Source organism: Dama dama, chromosome 13 (assembly GCF_033118175.1).
Source record: "Dama dama isolate Ldn47 chromosome 13, ASM3311817v1, whole genome shotgun sequence".
Classification (NCBI taxonomy): domain Eukaryota; kingdom Metazoa; phylum Chordata; class Mammalia; order Artiodactyla; family Cervidae; genus Dama; species Dama dama.
The window spans coordinates 37,880,215-37,896,765 of record NC_083693.1 but is presented as its reverse complement, the minus strand read 5'-3'; positions in this window follow the sequence as shown (position 1 = coordinate 37,896,765).

Below are 16,551 nucleotides of genomic sequence, written 5' to 3'. Positions count from 1 at the left end.
AAGAGGACATTTAGTTTTGAAAGAAATCATCTTCCAAAGTGGCCATACCGTTTTGCATTCCCACTGGTAATGAAAGACAGTTCCTATTTCTTCTCTTCCTTGACAGTATTTGGTGGGTCCGTCTTCCAGATTTTGGCCATCTAATAGATATATACGGTATTGATATTGAACAGGGTTCTTGGTGTTCCCCCATCAATAACAATTGACTAGAGGCCAGAAAAGAAATTCAGACAAGGCTCTATTGGGGTTCCTGAAGCAGCAGCAGGGAGCAAGTACAAAAAGTTCTCACTTGCTTGCTCCCTGAGGAGGGAGGTGAGCTTGTTCTTCATATGGGCTGAGGGTAGGAGTATGTCTAAGGATCTGGCTGGAGGGGTGGCTTAGGTGGTTTGCCCACCCCTCTGGTGGTGTTGAGTGCTGGGGGCATGTTTGCTGCTGCTAAGTCATTTCAGTCGTGTCCGACTCTGTGCGACCCCATAGACAGCAGCCCACCAGGCTCCTCTGTCCCTGGGATTTCCCAGGCAAGAACACTGGAGTGGGTTGCCATTTCCTTCTCCGGGGGCATGCTTAAGGTACCCTGCTTTTTCTCCCATTACCCCATTTTTGCTCCTGGCTCTTCAGAAGTGGCAGTAGGGATTTTTTGGTCTTTTTGTATCTTTTTGTCCACAGTTTTCCCACATGTGCACGGTTATTTTTAGTTCCATATAGTTTCCTTGTATTTTATTACTGGAGGAGAGGTTTGTCCAGGAGCAAGCATTGCAGCACTACAGCAAAGGGTCCCATGTCCCCACCTGTCTCAGTATCTCATTGTGGTTTTAACTTTAATTTCCCTGATTGCATCTCTTCATATGCTTATTTGCCATCTTCTTTGATGAGGTGTTTGATAAAGTCTTTGGCCCATTTTAAATTCAGGTTATTTGCTTTCTCATTGTTGGGTTTTATAAGTTCTTTGTATTGAATATATATTAGATAGCAGTCCTTTATCAAATATGTCTTTTTCAAATATTTTCTCCCCATCTGTGACTTGTCTTTTCAGTCTCTTGATATTGTCTTTCAAAGAGCAGAAGTTTTGCATTTAAATGAAGTCTAGTTTATTATTTATTTATTTTGTAGATCGTGCCTTTCCTGTTGTATCTAAAGTCATCTCCATACCCAAGGTCGTCTAGATTTTCTTTTGTCATCTCTCAGAAGTTATATAATTTTATGTTTAAAAGCTAGGTCTGTGATTTTGAGTTAATTTTTTGAATAGTATATACTCTGTGTCTAGATTTATTTTTTTTATATGTGGATGTTCAGTTGCTCCAGCATTATTTGTTGAAAAAAATTATTCTTTCCCCGTTGAATTGCTTTAGCTGTTTATCAAGGGTCAGTTGACTATATTTATGTGAGTCTATTTCTAGGCTCTTTATTCTCACATTTGGCTTCCATCTGGGTTCTCTATCCTGATCTATTTGTCTATTCTTTTCTTAATACCATGCTGTCTTGATTACTACATATTTAAAGTCAGTCCTCTATTAACTTGAAGTCAATCCTCTATTTTTTTAAAGCTATATCTATTTTTAATTGTGAAGTATAACATATGACTTACCATCTTTAAATATATTGTTTGGTGGCATTAATTCACATTTTTGTAAAACCATCACCACCATCCATCTCCAGAACTCTTTTCATTTTGCAAAACTGACCTCTATGCATTAAACACTAATTCCCCATTTCCCATCCTCCCAACCCATCTCCCCAACCCTGGCAACCACAATTCTACTCTCTGTTTCTATAAATTTGATTATTCTTGGTACCTTACAGAAGTGGAATCATACAGGATTCGTCATTTTGTAATTGGCTAATTTCACTTTGCATAATGCCCGCAAGCTTCATTCAAGTTGGAGTCCCTCTTCTACTTTTATTGTTTATCTTATTGTTGTGTTGGTTCTAACATACTCAGCCAATACCTAGTTTGTTTATCTCTATTTATTCAGATTTAATCATATAAGTACTTTTGGCTCTAAAGTTTCTTCTCATCAAAGCTTTAACATCAACCTATATGGTAAAGAATCTGCTTGCAATGTGGGAGATCTGGGTTCGATCCCTCAATCAGGAAGATGCCCTGGAGAAGGGTGTGGCAACCCACTCCAGTATTCTTGCCTGGAGAATTCCATGGACAGAGAAGCCTGGTGGGCTACAGTCCATGGGGTTGCAAAGAGTTGGACACAACTGAGCGACTAACACACACACATATGTTTTGATATATAGCATTTTGATATGTAACATTTTTATCTTTTGCTCTCATTTCACATGCAAGGTAATGCTCAAAATCCTTCAAGCTAGGCTTCAACAATACATAAACTAAGAACTTTCCGATATACAAGCTGGATTTAGAAAAGGCAGGGGAACCAGAGATCAAATTACCAACATCCATTGGGTCATAGAAAAAGGAAGAGAATTCCAGAAAAACATCTCCTTCATTGACCACACTAAAGCCTTTGACTATATAGATCACAATAAACTGTGGAAAATTCTTAAAAAGATGGTAATTCCATACCACCTTACCAGCCTCCTGAGAAACCTGTATGAAGGTCAAGAAACAACAATTAGAACCAGACATGGAACAACGGACCGGTTCAAACTTGGGAAAGAAGTACATCAAGGCTGTATATTGTCACCCTACTTATTCAACTTATATGCAGAGTACATCATGTGAAATGCCATGCTGGATGAACCACAAGCTGGAATCAAGATTGCCAGGAGAAATATCAATAACCTCAGATATGCACATGACACCACCCTAATGGCAGAAAGCAAAGAGGAACTAAAAAGCCTCTTGATGAAGGTGAAAGAGTGTAAAAAAGCCAACTTAAAGCTCAGCATTCAAAAAACTAAGATCATGGCGTCTGGTCCCATCACTTCATGGCAAATAGATGAGGAAAAAATGCAAGCAGTGACAGACTGTATTTTCTTGGGCTTCAAAAACACTATGGATGACGATTACAGCCATGACATTAAAAGATGCTTGCTCCTTGAGTGAAAAGCTATGACAAACCTAGGCAGCATATTAAAAAGCAGAGACATCACTTTACTGACAAAGGTCCATCTAGTCAAAGCTATGGTTTTTCCATTAGTCATGTACAGATGTGAGAGTTGGACCATAAAGGAGGCTGAGTGCCAAGGAACTGATGCTTTCTAACTGTGGTGCTGGAGAAGACTCTTGAGAGTCCCTTGGACAGCAAGGTGATCAAACCAGTCAATCCTAAAGGAAATCAACCCTTACTATTCATTGGAAGGATTGATGCTGAAGCTGAAGCTCTAATACTTTGGCCACCTGATGTGAAGAGCTAACTCATTGGAAAAGACCCTGGTGCTGGGAAAGATTGAGGGCAGGAGGAGAAGAAGATGACAGAGGATGAGATGGTTACATGGAATCATTGACTCAATGGACATGAGTTTGAGCAAACTCCAGGAGATAATGAAGAACAGGGAAGACTGGCATGGTGCAGTTCATTGGGTAGCAAAGAGTCAGACAGGACTGAGTGACTGAACCACAATTTTTATCATGACTTTCCAAATATTCTATAAGTTCAGCTTTGAAGTCTTCTTTGAATTGATTTTTTAAAAAATATTTTAAAATTTTCAAAAATTTTAAAATTTAAAAGTGAATTTCTCATTGTAATACATTATGCTTTGAGTATCATGTATTCTGTATTACTTCTAATATTTATAATTTACTGAGGTATATTTTGAGTTTTTTATTATAATCATTTTGTGCAAATGAGCTCTTCCCAGAGTATGCCCTTGGAGTTCTGGCATTTGACATTGACCAGTGAGAGTCAGGCAGGAGGCACTACACTCCTCACTAGCAGTACTTCTTCTTTAGCTTTCCTGCCTTTTACTACATGATATTTAACAATTGATATCATTTGTTGATTCTGTGTTTTCCTTTAATTCACACCTTAAATTCAGGACCCTGGATTTTTTTTTTCTGAGCTTATGCCTAGTTTGTTGTTAACCATAATTTTAACTTTTTTGAGTCACTTTGTTTTGTCTTGAATATGCATATATATTTTAATATAACTGATATATTTGGTTCTAATATATTTTTAAGTAATTTCTGTATATAAAGCTCATATTTCTTTTGCATCTTTTGTTTAGGGTTTTCTTTCTCTTTCCTCCTTTGGTATATATATATTCCTTTTGTTAAAATGGAAGACATTATGTGTTTCAAGTGGTCACCTATGTACTTTTACATAATGTAATGAAACCTTTATTTCATGATTTACCAGTCTGAACATGTTCTCAGTGTTTTCACATGTTCTGAAATAGTGAAATTTTGGTCCTCAGCTTGTTTCCAGAGCTCTGCAACTTACCATTTTTTTTATTTGTCCATCTTATCTTTTAACTCTTGTGTTATTGAAATACAGTTATTCTCATACAACATCTTGGAGACTTCTGTCTGTTTGATTCTCCCTTTGCAGAGTGGGAACTTCACATCTCAGCCACATACTCGGCCACTCTTTCTCTTCTCTGTTCCCGGGGTGTGTTTGCATGAATGCCTTGCCATTTATGTTCATCTTCTTCTTATTTGGCAGCTCTGTGTAGACCTTCTTTATCCCCCCTCTGAACCTTTTCCCAAATTCTCTATCCTCTCATTCAAGCTGGAGGTGAAGGCGCAGACCTCTCTCTTCTTTCTACTCTTTTGTGCTGAGGTTCCGGAAGAAAAGTTGAAGGATTTGAGGGGGTTTTTTGTTCTTACTCTTTGGTTGTACTTGTTGGTCTGTTAAATGTCCCTAAAACTCAGGTAGAGGAGACCTACCTTGGTATTTATTTCTCTTATTCAGCATGAAACCCTGGGGCTTCCCATCAGCTGATTATTTTAGCCTTGTCTCCCCAGCATCATTGCCAACCCCTATCCTTAACCTACCTCCAGTCAGGGCAGAAAGAAGATAACCAGTTCATGCAGGCAGTTCATACGATGGGGGAGCTTTGTCCTTTGCTCTGATTGTGCCTTGGTAATGATTGAAATCACACCCTTCTTTCTGTCTCCCCACCTGGGAAAGAAAAATATGAACCCCAGCTGGGTTTCCTGTTTCTGCAGAGACACTCAAGGGCTTGGTAGGAAATTCTGCACTTGTGGGATTTATATAAACGTCCTCCAGATGACAACTTTCCTTCCCATTCACCTCACTCCATGTTGGTGGGGGATGGGGTGATCAGAGCACACTCAGGTCCCTCAGTAGGATGTAAATGTAAGTTGTCCCCCTGAGGCAGGGTTTTCCACACCATGACTGACTCTTTTTTTTTTTTGGCTATAATATTTTGAAGAGTGGCATGTGGCTCTGTAAAGTCACTTGTTTTGCTGCTGCTGGTTAGTATTTTTATTATTTGGAGCAGGAGCAGCTCTGGCGCTTCTTTCCTCCACCCACGATTTTTAAGACCCTTGACTTATGTTAAAAAAGATGAGTATCAGTGGACAGTGATATACTGAAACGCTAAGGCTAGTGGTAAATTATACTATCAATAATTTGAGAGTATCGTGGCAGATGTTTTAACTTTATGTTGAAGCTGTTGATCTTTATGTTGAAGGAGCCTTTTGTGAGTTGTGAGCTTAGAATTTCTCCACCTTTATTTGCCCATTTTTCTCTCTATGAAAGATGAAAGTAACCAAGCATCAGCCATTTCTTTGTAGTATATCTTTTTATTAATACTAACTGCAGAGCTATTTTCTGAAGCATGTTGCTTTGAACTATCACTTAAATAAAGTCTGGCAGAAATAAATACTTTAGAGTTAAAATGAGTATTATGTTTCTGTCTGTGCATTTTGGTAGTTACTATACTGCAGGCACTGCTATTATACTTTTCAAACATGATAAGGCTCAAAAAATCACCACCCACTTGAAATGACATTCTGACCTTGTCCTGCCCACACTGGATTGTGCTCCCTCTTTATACACTGTCATCCTCAGCCTCTGGCTACTATGTGACTTGTAGTTCAGTCGCTAAAGAATCTGCCTACAAAATAAAAGCAAAAATAAACAAATGGGACCTAATGAAACTTAAAAGCTTTTGCACAACAAAGGAAACTATAAGCAAGGTGAAGAGACAGCCCTCAGATTGGGAGAAAATAATAGCAAATGAAACAACAAAGGATTAATCTCAAAAATATACAAGCAAGTCCTGCAGCTCAATTCCAGAAAAATAAATGACCCAATCAAAAAATGGGCCAAAGAACTAAACAGACATTTCTCCAAAGAAGACATACAGATGGCTAACAAACACATGAAAAGATGCTCAACATCACTCATTATCAGAGAAATGCAAATCAAAACCACAATGAGGTACCATTACACGCTAGTCAGGATGGCTGCTATCCAAAAGTCTACAAGCAATAAATGCTGGAGAAGGTGTGGAGAAAAGGGAACCCTCTTACACTGTTGGTGGGAATGCAAACTAGTACAGCCACTATGGAGAACGGTGTGGAGATTCCTTAAAAAACTGGAAATAGAACTGCCATATGACCCAGCAATCCCACTTCTGGGCATACACACTGAGAAAACCAGATCTGAAAGAGACACGTGCACCCCAATGTTCATCGCAGCACTATTTATAATAGCCAGGACATGGAAGCAACCTAGATGTCTATCAGCAGACAAATGGATAAGGAAGCTGTGGTACATATACACAATGGAATATTACTCAGCCATTAAAAAGAATTCATTTGAATTGGTTCTAATGAGATGGATGAAACTGGAGCCCATTATACAGAGTGAAGTAAGCCAGAAAGATAAAGACCAATACAGTATACTAACACATATATATGGAATTTAGAAAGATGGTAATGATAACCCTATATGTAAAATAGAAAAAGAGACACAGATGTACAGAACAGACTTTTGGACTCTGTGGGAGAAGGCGATGGTGGGATGTTTTGAGAGAACAGCATCAAAACATGTATATTATCAAGGGTGAAAGAGATTGCCAGTCCAGGTTGGATGCATGAGACAAGTGCTCAGGGCTGGTGCACTGGGAAGACCCAGAGGGACCTGGTAGAGAGGGAGGTGGGAGGGGGGATCGGGATGGGGAATACATGTAAATCCATGGCTGATTCATGTCAATGTATGACAAAAAGCACTACAATATTGTAAAGTAACTAGCCTCCAACTAATAAAAATACATGGAAAAAACAAAAGAATCTGCCTTCAATGCAGGAGACTCAGGTTCAATTCCTGGGTAGTGAAGATCCCCTAGAGAAGGAAATGGCAACCAACTCCAGTACTCTTGCCTGGAGAATCCCCATGGACAGAGGAGCCTGGCAGGCTACAGTCCATGGAGTCACAAGAGTCAGACACAACTTAGCAACTAAACCACCACCAGCACCTTTTTTTTACAGAACCCAACATACTGAGACAGACTGGGACCTGGCACCTGGGATCCTTTGCTGCAGTGCTTGCACCTGGACAAAATTCTCCTTGAACAACAAAATACAAAGGGACTATAAGAAACCCCAAAATTACTGTACATATGTGCAGTTGGGGAAAATTATGAATAACAAGATACAAAAAGATCAAGAAAACCCAACTGTCACTTCCAAAGAGCCAGGAACAAAAGCAGGGCACGTGTACCCTGCATGTAATACCACCAAGGGAGTATGCAGACCTCCTTAGCCACACCTTCTGCCCAACCCTTGGATCCAACCCTATCCTCACCCCATATAAGGGACCAGTTCTGCCACCCCCTGCCCCATGTCCCCACCAGGGAGCAAACAACGGAAACTGTACTTGTTTTCCCTCCCTCCTACTGCAGCATGAGTCCAAGTATAGCCTTGCTTGAATTTCTTGTCTAGCCTCTTATACATTTCTGTTGATTACAGAGGCCAAGAATCCTGGTCAGCAACAATACTGTTTAGAAAGGGAGGCCTGGTGACTCATTTGAGTCACTCGTTGCCTCAAATCCTTTACAGATAGGGGCAAGTTCACTATGTTCAATTAGATTCAGAATTTCCAATATAGACAAATGCTTAGAGATTATCTCTACTGTCCATTTTCAAACTTAAAGATAAAAAGAAGAGGGAGAGGACTATTTCTTCAAACTGAAGTGATCAGGCTGTCAGTTCCAGAGTGAGAGTCCAGTGGGAGGTGGGGGTGGGGGGCTGGTTTGCCCCTAAAAGGAATCTTTGAAGGAAACATTTTGAAAAGGGTCTTGGTAAGCACTAGGTCATGAGCAAAAGCAATTTGACCAGTGAGGGGTCACCAGGTCACACCCATGAGTCTGTGTTTGTGGAAGGCGAGGGGACCTGGCTCTCAAGAAGGAGCAGTGGGAGTAGCCAACTGCTGGTGCTTTACTTCAAGAAGGATTCCTGGACTCTCCTGAGTCCTCTAGACTCCTAGAAATAAACAGACAGAGAGACAAAGTCCACTGGCTGAGGCTAACCCACCTCTTAAATTCAGATTTTGTATCGACATGACTCCATGGGAACCACAGGCTGAGATTCAATATGTTTACTTCAAGTATGCTTAGCCCTGTTACTGGCTGAACTGTGTCCCACTTCCCCCGCCCCTGCACCAACCAATCCGTATGTTGAAGTCCTAACCAACCTCCCAAGACCTCAGAATGTGACTGTGTTTGGAGATCGGGCCTTTAAAGAAGTGATTACGTTAAACTGGGTTTTACTGGGGGGGCCTAATCCAATATGACTAGTGTCCTTATAAGAAGAGATTAGGACACAGATGAGCACAGAAGGAAGACAATGTGAGGATTGCAGGGCAGTATTGCAGGGAGAAGATGGCTACTTGAAAATCAAGGAAAGAGACTCTAGTGGGGGGGAAAAAAAAAAAAAACTAACCCTGCTGACACCTTGATCTCAGGTTTCTAGCCTCCAGAACTGTGAGCAAACAAACATGCATTGTTCAAATCACCCAGCCTGTGGCAACCCTTAAAGACCAATGCAGCGCCTACGATAGGGCATCTCCTCTGCCAGGCATTGGGTGGGCATGCAGACACAGTCCCATGGAAGAATGACTCCTCAACTGCCATGAACTCTTTCTCAGTAAGGGACTTAAATATGTAAAGAGACAAGGGCCACCCAGTGAGGAATTCAGGCGTTGAGAAATCATGGCCAGCTTCCCAGAGATGGTGGTGCTTCATCTAAAACCAGACAGCAAAATTGAGGCCCACACAGACAACTTGCTCAGTCTCTCACAAATGGTTGTTTTGAATTAGGGTGAGAAAATGTCCCGACACTGCTCTCATTTACTTCAAACATCTCTGTCCACCTGTGGCCGCAATAGGGAACAGAGCGTGGTATCCTGTCTTAAATGATCTGGAATGAAAGGTAAACTGGAGAGGTTGCTGTGTTCACCCCAGGTTTGCTTTCATATCAATGTATGGCAAAAACCACTACAATATTGTAAAGTAATTAGCCTCCAACTAAAATAAATAAAATTTTTTTAAAAAGAGTATTGTTACTTCTAAGTGCTGTCTTCATCAGCTGTGAATGAAATTTTTGGCTGAAACAATTTTTCTTTGAAAGTTAACACTTCAATACCTTGATGGTGGGGGACACTCGTGGTCCCTAAAACTGCTTTTAGCTACAGCCTGGGTGGCAGGGGGCAGGGGAGAATGAATGTCCTAAGGATCAGGCGGTGAGAATTTCTTGAGTGTTTTAGGACCATGTGAACGTACTACAAAAGAGTAAGCTTGGAAAGAATGACCACTTCTCTGTACAGCAGAAATTAACACAATGTTTTACATTAACTACACTTCAATAAAATAATTTTTGAAAAGAGAATAAGCTTGGGTGGGCAGTGATTAAGAAAACCTCTCCAAGACTTGCTTTAGGGTTGACAAGTCTGTTCCCTCCACACACCTTTCATCCTTTCTCTAGTACAGAGATGAAAACTGGTTGCCCCAGGTTAGCCACCTCATCTGCAAATCTAACTCTGCCCCTACTGAACTACTGCACTCTCAGTTTCCCCATCTTTCAAGAACAAACAACTTATACTGGTACCAGCTGAGGCAGGCTCCCCAGGAGGCACTAGTGGTAAGGAGCCTGCCTGCCAATGCAGGAGACATAAGAGACGCGGGTTCGATTCCTGGGTCAGGAATATCCCCTGGAGGAGGGCATGGCAATATACTCCAGTATTCTTACCTGGAGAATCCCATGGACAGAGGAGCCTGGCGGGCTACAGTCCGTGGAGTCAGAAAGAGTCAGACACAATTGAAATGACTTAGCATGTGTGCGTGCACCAGCTGAGTCAGGAACCTAGATACAGCCTGGAACGTGGGAACGCTCATTCAGCTGAGCTAATTTCCATCAGGATCAACTCTCAACCTTTCCACAAAGGGGACATGCTATTCTTGTTTTAAAAGGCTGTCCGACAAACAGGCTTCCCAATCCTATCACAGGCATCCCTTTCAAGTTTAGCAAACTCTTCCCACCACTGTTGGCAGTGATATCCAGCAATGAGTTCTCTGGTGAGAAAAAAAGAAAGCTTAGAGAGATACTCTCAATTGTCTCTTTCTAGTGATATTTTCTAGGACCCAAAACTGAAAAGCACAAGTCAAAAATGAAGAGAGAGGCTTTAGCAGTGAGTCCTGGTGAAATCTGGTGGGGTCCTTAGGGAGGGGCCATTACCCTTGGAAACCAGCAGAGACTCTTCACAGAATGGCTATCTGTTGAATGCCACCTATATGCTTGGTGTGTTCCCAAGATAAATGAGGGAGGAGCTTATCCACAAGCATCTGGAATCTGGTAGTTGTTGTTCAGTCACTAAGTCGTGTCCAACTGGACATGGAAACAAAAGTGATATTTTTTGAGTGAAGGGGCAAAGACCTGGGAGCAGGGGAACAAGTTCAGGCCAGCCCTGCCCCCCCCCCCCCAACCCGGAGGTGACGTGTGCAGCAGACAGTGGGAGCTGATTAGAAGTCACCCAGTGGGAAGGTTAGGAAGGGTAAGGACAGCAGCATATTTCCTTGCTGCTGTGCTTTCCTTCCTAGGGTCTCAAACTAGTCCTCCATCCTCTGACCAGCTTTCAGAGTCCTCTGATTGCTGCTTGTGTTATTTGAGGTGTCTGACTATGCTTGGAGCAGCAGGCAGGGGTGCCCCTATTTTGCTGGGTGGACGAGTAGGGAGATGGAGGCAGCTTGCATCTTTCCCATAGAGTGTCCTTGAGGTGGGAGGATGCACTACCAGGGGCTGTTGGGAAAATTTGAGAGTAAAGGAAGTGTTATGTAGTGGACAGATATCCATGGGGCTGTGGACAGATATCCATGGGGCTATGGCCAGAGGGACAGCAGAAGTGAGGGGCTGCCTGCTGGCCTGATGAGAACAGACACAGCCTCCTGTGGTCCCCTGGGGTTTGGTTTAGTGGCTGCCACATGATAATTTCATCTTTGTATATTGCAAGATTAGACTGTCTTTAGCCCAAGACATTTTTGTTACTTTTCCTTTCTGCATCCCATAATTTGAAATAGTATATCTACTCCATTAATAACTCTATTCCAGTGTCTCTAAAGAAAGGAATGTGATGAAACATTATTCCATGATAACCCCACAGTACATACGACAAAACAATACTAAACTTGGTCGTATTTTGCAGTGGTAATTATTGTTATGTAGTGAAAAAAGGAGAACCAAACTGGCCCAGCGCTCACAGCTTGGTGTCTCCTGATGAACCCAAACAACTTCATAGAACGTCATCAGGCAAGGCCACCTGGTGAGATCGAAAGAAAGGTCACAGTGTCATCACGTCTAAACACAGATGAGACAGGAAGCCACACAAAGGGTCAAACAGCCACTTAGTCAATGGTAAAGGGAAAGGGACTGTTCCTTTTTGTTTGTTTGTTTTTCAGTTTTATTTATTTATTTTACTTTACAATATTGTATTAGTTTTGCCATTCATTGACATGAATCTGCCATGGTTGTACATGTGTTCCCCATCCTGAACCCTCCTCCCACCTCCCTCCCCATCCCATCCCTCTGGGTCATCTCAGTGCACCAGCCCCGAGCACCCTGTCTCATGCATTGAACCTGGACTGGTGATTCATTTCACATGTGATAATTTACATGTTTAAATGCCATTCCCTCATATTATCCCACCCTCACCCTCTCCCACAGAGTCCAAAAGTATGTTCTGTACATCTGTGTCTCTTTTTCTATTTTACATATAGGGTTATCATTACCATCTTTCTAAATTCCATATATATGCGTTAGTATACTGTACTGGTGTTTTTCTTTCTGGCTTACTTCACTCTGTATAATAGGCTCCCGTTTCATCTACCTCATTAGAACTGATTCAAATGTATTCTTTTTAATGGCTGAGTAATATTCCATTGTGTATATGTACCACACCTTTCTTATCCATTCATCTGCTGATGGGCATCTAGGTTGCTTCCATGTCCTGGCTATTATAAATAGTGCTGCGATGAACATTGGGGTATACGTGTCTCTTTCAATTCTGGTTTCCTCAGTGTGTATGCCCAGAAGTGGGATTGCTGGGTCATATGGCAGTTCTATTTCCAGTTTTTTAAGGAATCTCCACACCGTTCTCCATAGTGGCTGTACTAGTTTGCATTCCCACCAACAGTGTAAGAGGGTTCCCTTTTCTCCACACCTTCTCCAGCATTTATTGCTTGTAGACTTTTGGATAGCAGCCATCCTGACTGGCGTGTAATGGTACCTCATTGAGGTTTTGATTTGCATTTCTCTGATAATGAGTGATGTTGAGCATCTTTTCATGTGTTTGTTAGCCATCTGTATGTCTTCTTTGGAGAAATGTCTGTTTAGTTCTTTGGCCCACTTTTTGATTGGGTCATTTATTTTTCTGGAATGGAGTTGCTTGTATATTTTTGAGATTAATCCTTTGTCTGTTTCTTCATTTGCTATTATTTTCTCCCATTATGAAGGCTGTATTCTCACCTTGCTTATAGTTTCCTTTGTTGTGCAGAAGCTTTTAATTTTAATTAGATTTGTTTATTTTTGCTTTTATTTCCAATATTCTGGGAGGTGGGTCATAGAGGATCCTTCTGTGGTTTATATCAGAGAGTGTTTTGCCTATGTTTTCCTCTAAGAGTTTTATAGGGGAGTCTTACGTTTAGATCTTTAATCCATTTTGAGTTTATTTTTGTGTATGGTGTTAGAAAGTGTTTTAATTTCATTCTTTTACAAGTGGATGACCAGTTTTCCCAGCACCTCTTGTTAAAGAGATTGTCATTTCTCCATCGTATATTCTTGCCTCCTTTGTCAAAGATAAGGTGTCCATAATTGCATGGATTTATCCCTTGGCTTTCTATTTTGTTCCATTGATCTATATTTCTGTCTTTGTGCCAGTACCATACTGTCTTGATGACTGTGGCTTTGTAGTAGAGACTGAAGTCAGGCAGGTTGATTCCTCCAGTTCCATTCTTTCTTAAGATTGCTTTGGCTATTTGAGGTTTTTTGTATTTCCATACAAATTGTGAAATTATTTGTTCTAGTTCTTTGAAAAATACCATTGGTAGCTTGATAGGGATTTCATTAAATCTATAGATTGCTTTGGATAGTATACTCATTTTCACTATATTGATTCTTCCAATCCATGAACACGGTATATTTCTCCATCTATTTGTGGCCTCTTTGATTTCTTTCACCAGTGTTTTATAGTTTTCTATATACAGGTCTTTTGTTTCTTTAGGTAGATGTATTCCTAAGTATTTTATTCTTTTCATTGTAGTGGTGAATGGAATTGTTTTCTTAAGTTCTCTTTCTGTTTTCTCATTGTTAGTGTATAGGAATGCAAGGGATTTCTGTGTGTTCATTTTATATCCTGCAATTTCACTATATTCATTGACTAGCTCTAGTAATTTTCTGGTGGAGTCTTTAGGGTTTTCTATGTAGATGATCATGTCATCTGCAAACAGTGAGAGTTTTACTTCTTTTCAAACCTGGATTCCTTTTATTTCTTTTTCTGCTCTGATTGCTGTGGCCAAAACTTCCAAAACTCTGTTGACTAGTAGTGGTGAGTGGGCAGTCGTGTCTTGTTCCTGACTTTAGGGGAAATGCTTTCAATTGAATGGCTGTTTCTTTACAGTGAAGACTGCAGCCTCACTTTCATCTGCACTTCTTCTGTAGTGGTGGTGGTGGGTTAGTCACTAAGTCATGTCTAACTCTTTGTGACCCCATGGACTGTAGCCCACAAGGCTCTGTCCATGGGATTTTCAAGGCAAGAATACTGGAGTGGGTTGCCATTTCCTTCTCCAAGGGGATCTTCCCCACCCAGGAATTGAACCTGAATCTCCTGCATTGCAAGCAGATTCTTTACGAAGTGAGCTACTAGGGAAGCCTGCACTTCTTCATGCACGTGTGCTAAGTCACTTCAGTTGTGTTTGACTCTGTGAGACGCTATGGACTGTAGATACAATTTATTAGGATGTCCAAGCATAAGACTCCCCTCTTCCCGACAGCATCACAGCATCCAACCTAGAGCAAAGCTCAGTTTCCTGACCCTTCTCCCTAAATCCCCCAACACAAGCCTAATAGTGAGTCCTTTCCAGCTCCCTTTTACTGGGATGACCCTGGCTACCCTGAGATGCCTTGTGTGTGGTCCCTCTTGCTCTAGCGAATATTAAACCCAACTTGTTTAACTGCAGTCCTGTTCCTAGGGGTCTTCAGTTGGTAGACATTTTCCAGTTACAATATATTCAGATAGGATGACATTCACACACTAATTTCCATGAAAGCATTTGGAAACACATAAAACAGCTAATTTATTCCACCCCCACCTGGCCACTAACTCCATGACAGTATAACTTTTGCTAAACCCTAAGATTCTGGAGCACAATATATTAAGTCCGAGCTGAGAACATCCTGGCTTTTTTTTTTTTTTTTTTTTTTTGGTGTCTGAATGACCCCAGGAGTAACTTCTTAAAACTGGAGATTGTATCTTTTCCATTCATTCATCTGATGAGTCTACTAGTGACAAATGGGAACAACCCAGGCCTTTAAACTTCTCTTCCCAGCACTCCATCTGTCTGTCCCTAAGATACACATTCCATTAATTTTCAATGACATGTATCTGCTTTCAAGAACGTCTTTCAGAAAACCAAAAGAGGAGTTATAATGGATGTTCAGGACCAGTGTAGTTCATTGAATGGCATGAAAATTAACTTCACGTTTAGTAGCATAAGGGCTTCCCTGGTTGGTCAGATGGTAAAGCATCTGCCTGCAATGCAGGAGACCTGGATTTGATCCCTGGGTCAGGAAGATTTCCCTGGAGAAGAAAATGGCAACCCACTCCAGTACTCTTGCCTGGAAAATTCCATGGGTGGAGGAGCCTGGTAGACTATAGTCCATAGGATTGCAAAGAGTTGGACATGACTGAGCAACTTCACACACACACACACACACACACACACACACAGACACACACACACACAAACAGTAGCATAATGACAGGAAAATAAATAAATACAATCTACTTACAGTTTCTGGTTACAGACTTTTAGCCAAATGGCACTCAAAGTATATTCAAAGTCAGTAAGACTTTGCATATCATATGGAGCCTTTGACCCATACATCTGTGTAACCTATGTGTCTCTTTGACTGGAGTTGATGATGGAGTTTGGGAAGCTTCAAGGAGACATCTTACTGAAATCTGCACAGCAATTCTTTTCAACCTTTCTGGAAGTATAAGACATGGCAGAGACATATGATCTGAACCCATGTAATTCACACCATTGGATGACCTTGCCTCAAGGAATTCATGGTGTGGGCAGGCTCCCTAAATAGTTGCCACATTATTCCATTTTACACATCAGTTTCAACATATACAAATATTTTATTCAGATTTTATAGATATTGTACAATCTGATAGGATTTTGGATAACAGCTCCTTGAGTTTTGGGGAAAAGGAATGGGGGAAGGTAGGGCAGTATATTTATGAAATAAAAATACAGAATGAAATAAATATTGCATGAGACCTACTTATAGCCTCAAAAAGTTGTTTATCTGAAATTCAAATTTAACTGGATATCCTGTATTTTATCTCCCTACCCCAGGGAGAAGGAGAGTGGGAAGGTCATCACAAAAATTAATATTAAAGAACCGGGTAGACTGAAGCAGAGTTCCAAATTAAGAGAATCTTGGTCTGTAATGAGATTCAAGGAGTGCTCTGCCAGTGACCTAGGGGCTTTAGGCATCTGCCTTAGAAACCAGGATTTTAGTGGATGGCCCAAAGAGGACTCAGGGAATGTGTGTATAGCAGAGGATTGACTCTGATGGGTTGTAGAGAGACGCTGACTACAAAAGGTCTAGTTATAAACCAGAGCCTAGACCAGCCCCAGGAGGCTGGGCTACATGCTGGTCAGTTGAGTCAAGTTCCTTTCTTGGGAAAGCAGCTGGCTCCAGTCCAGATGATGTTGTAGGAGGAAGGGAATGTGCTGTTTCTCTATCCCAGGAGGACTCATTCAATCCTCGGGGCTTCTGGAGGGCTCTCCTGGAAACTCAAGACAGCCACAAGCTTGTGTGCTCCATATGAATAAGGGAATATGGGAGCTGGACTGACAGAGGGCCCACCTGCCCCTACTCTCCTT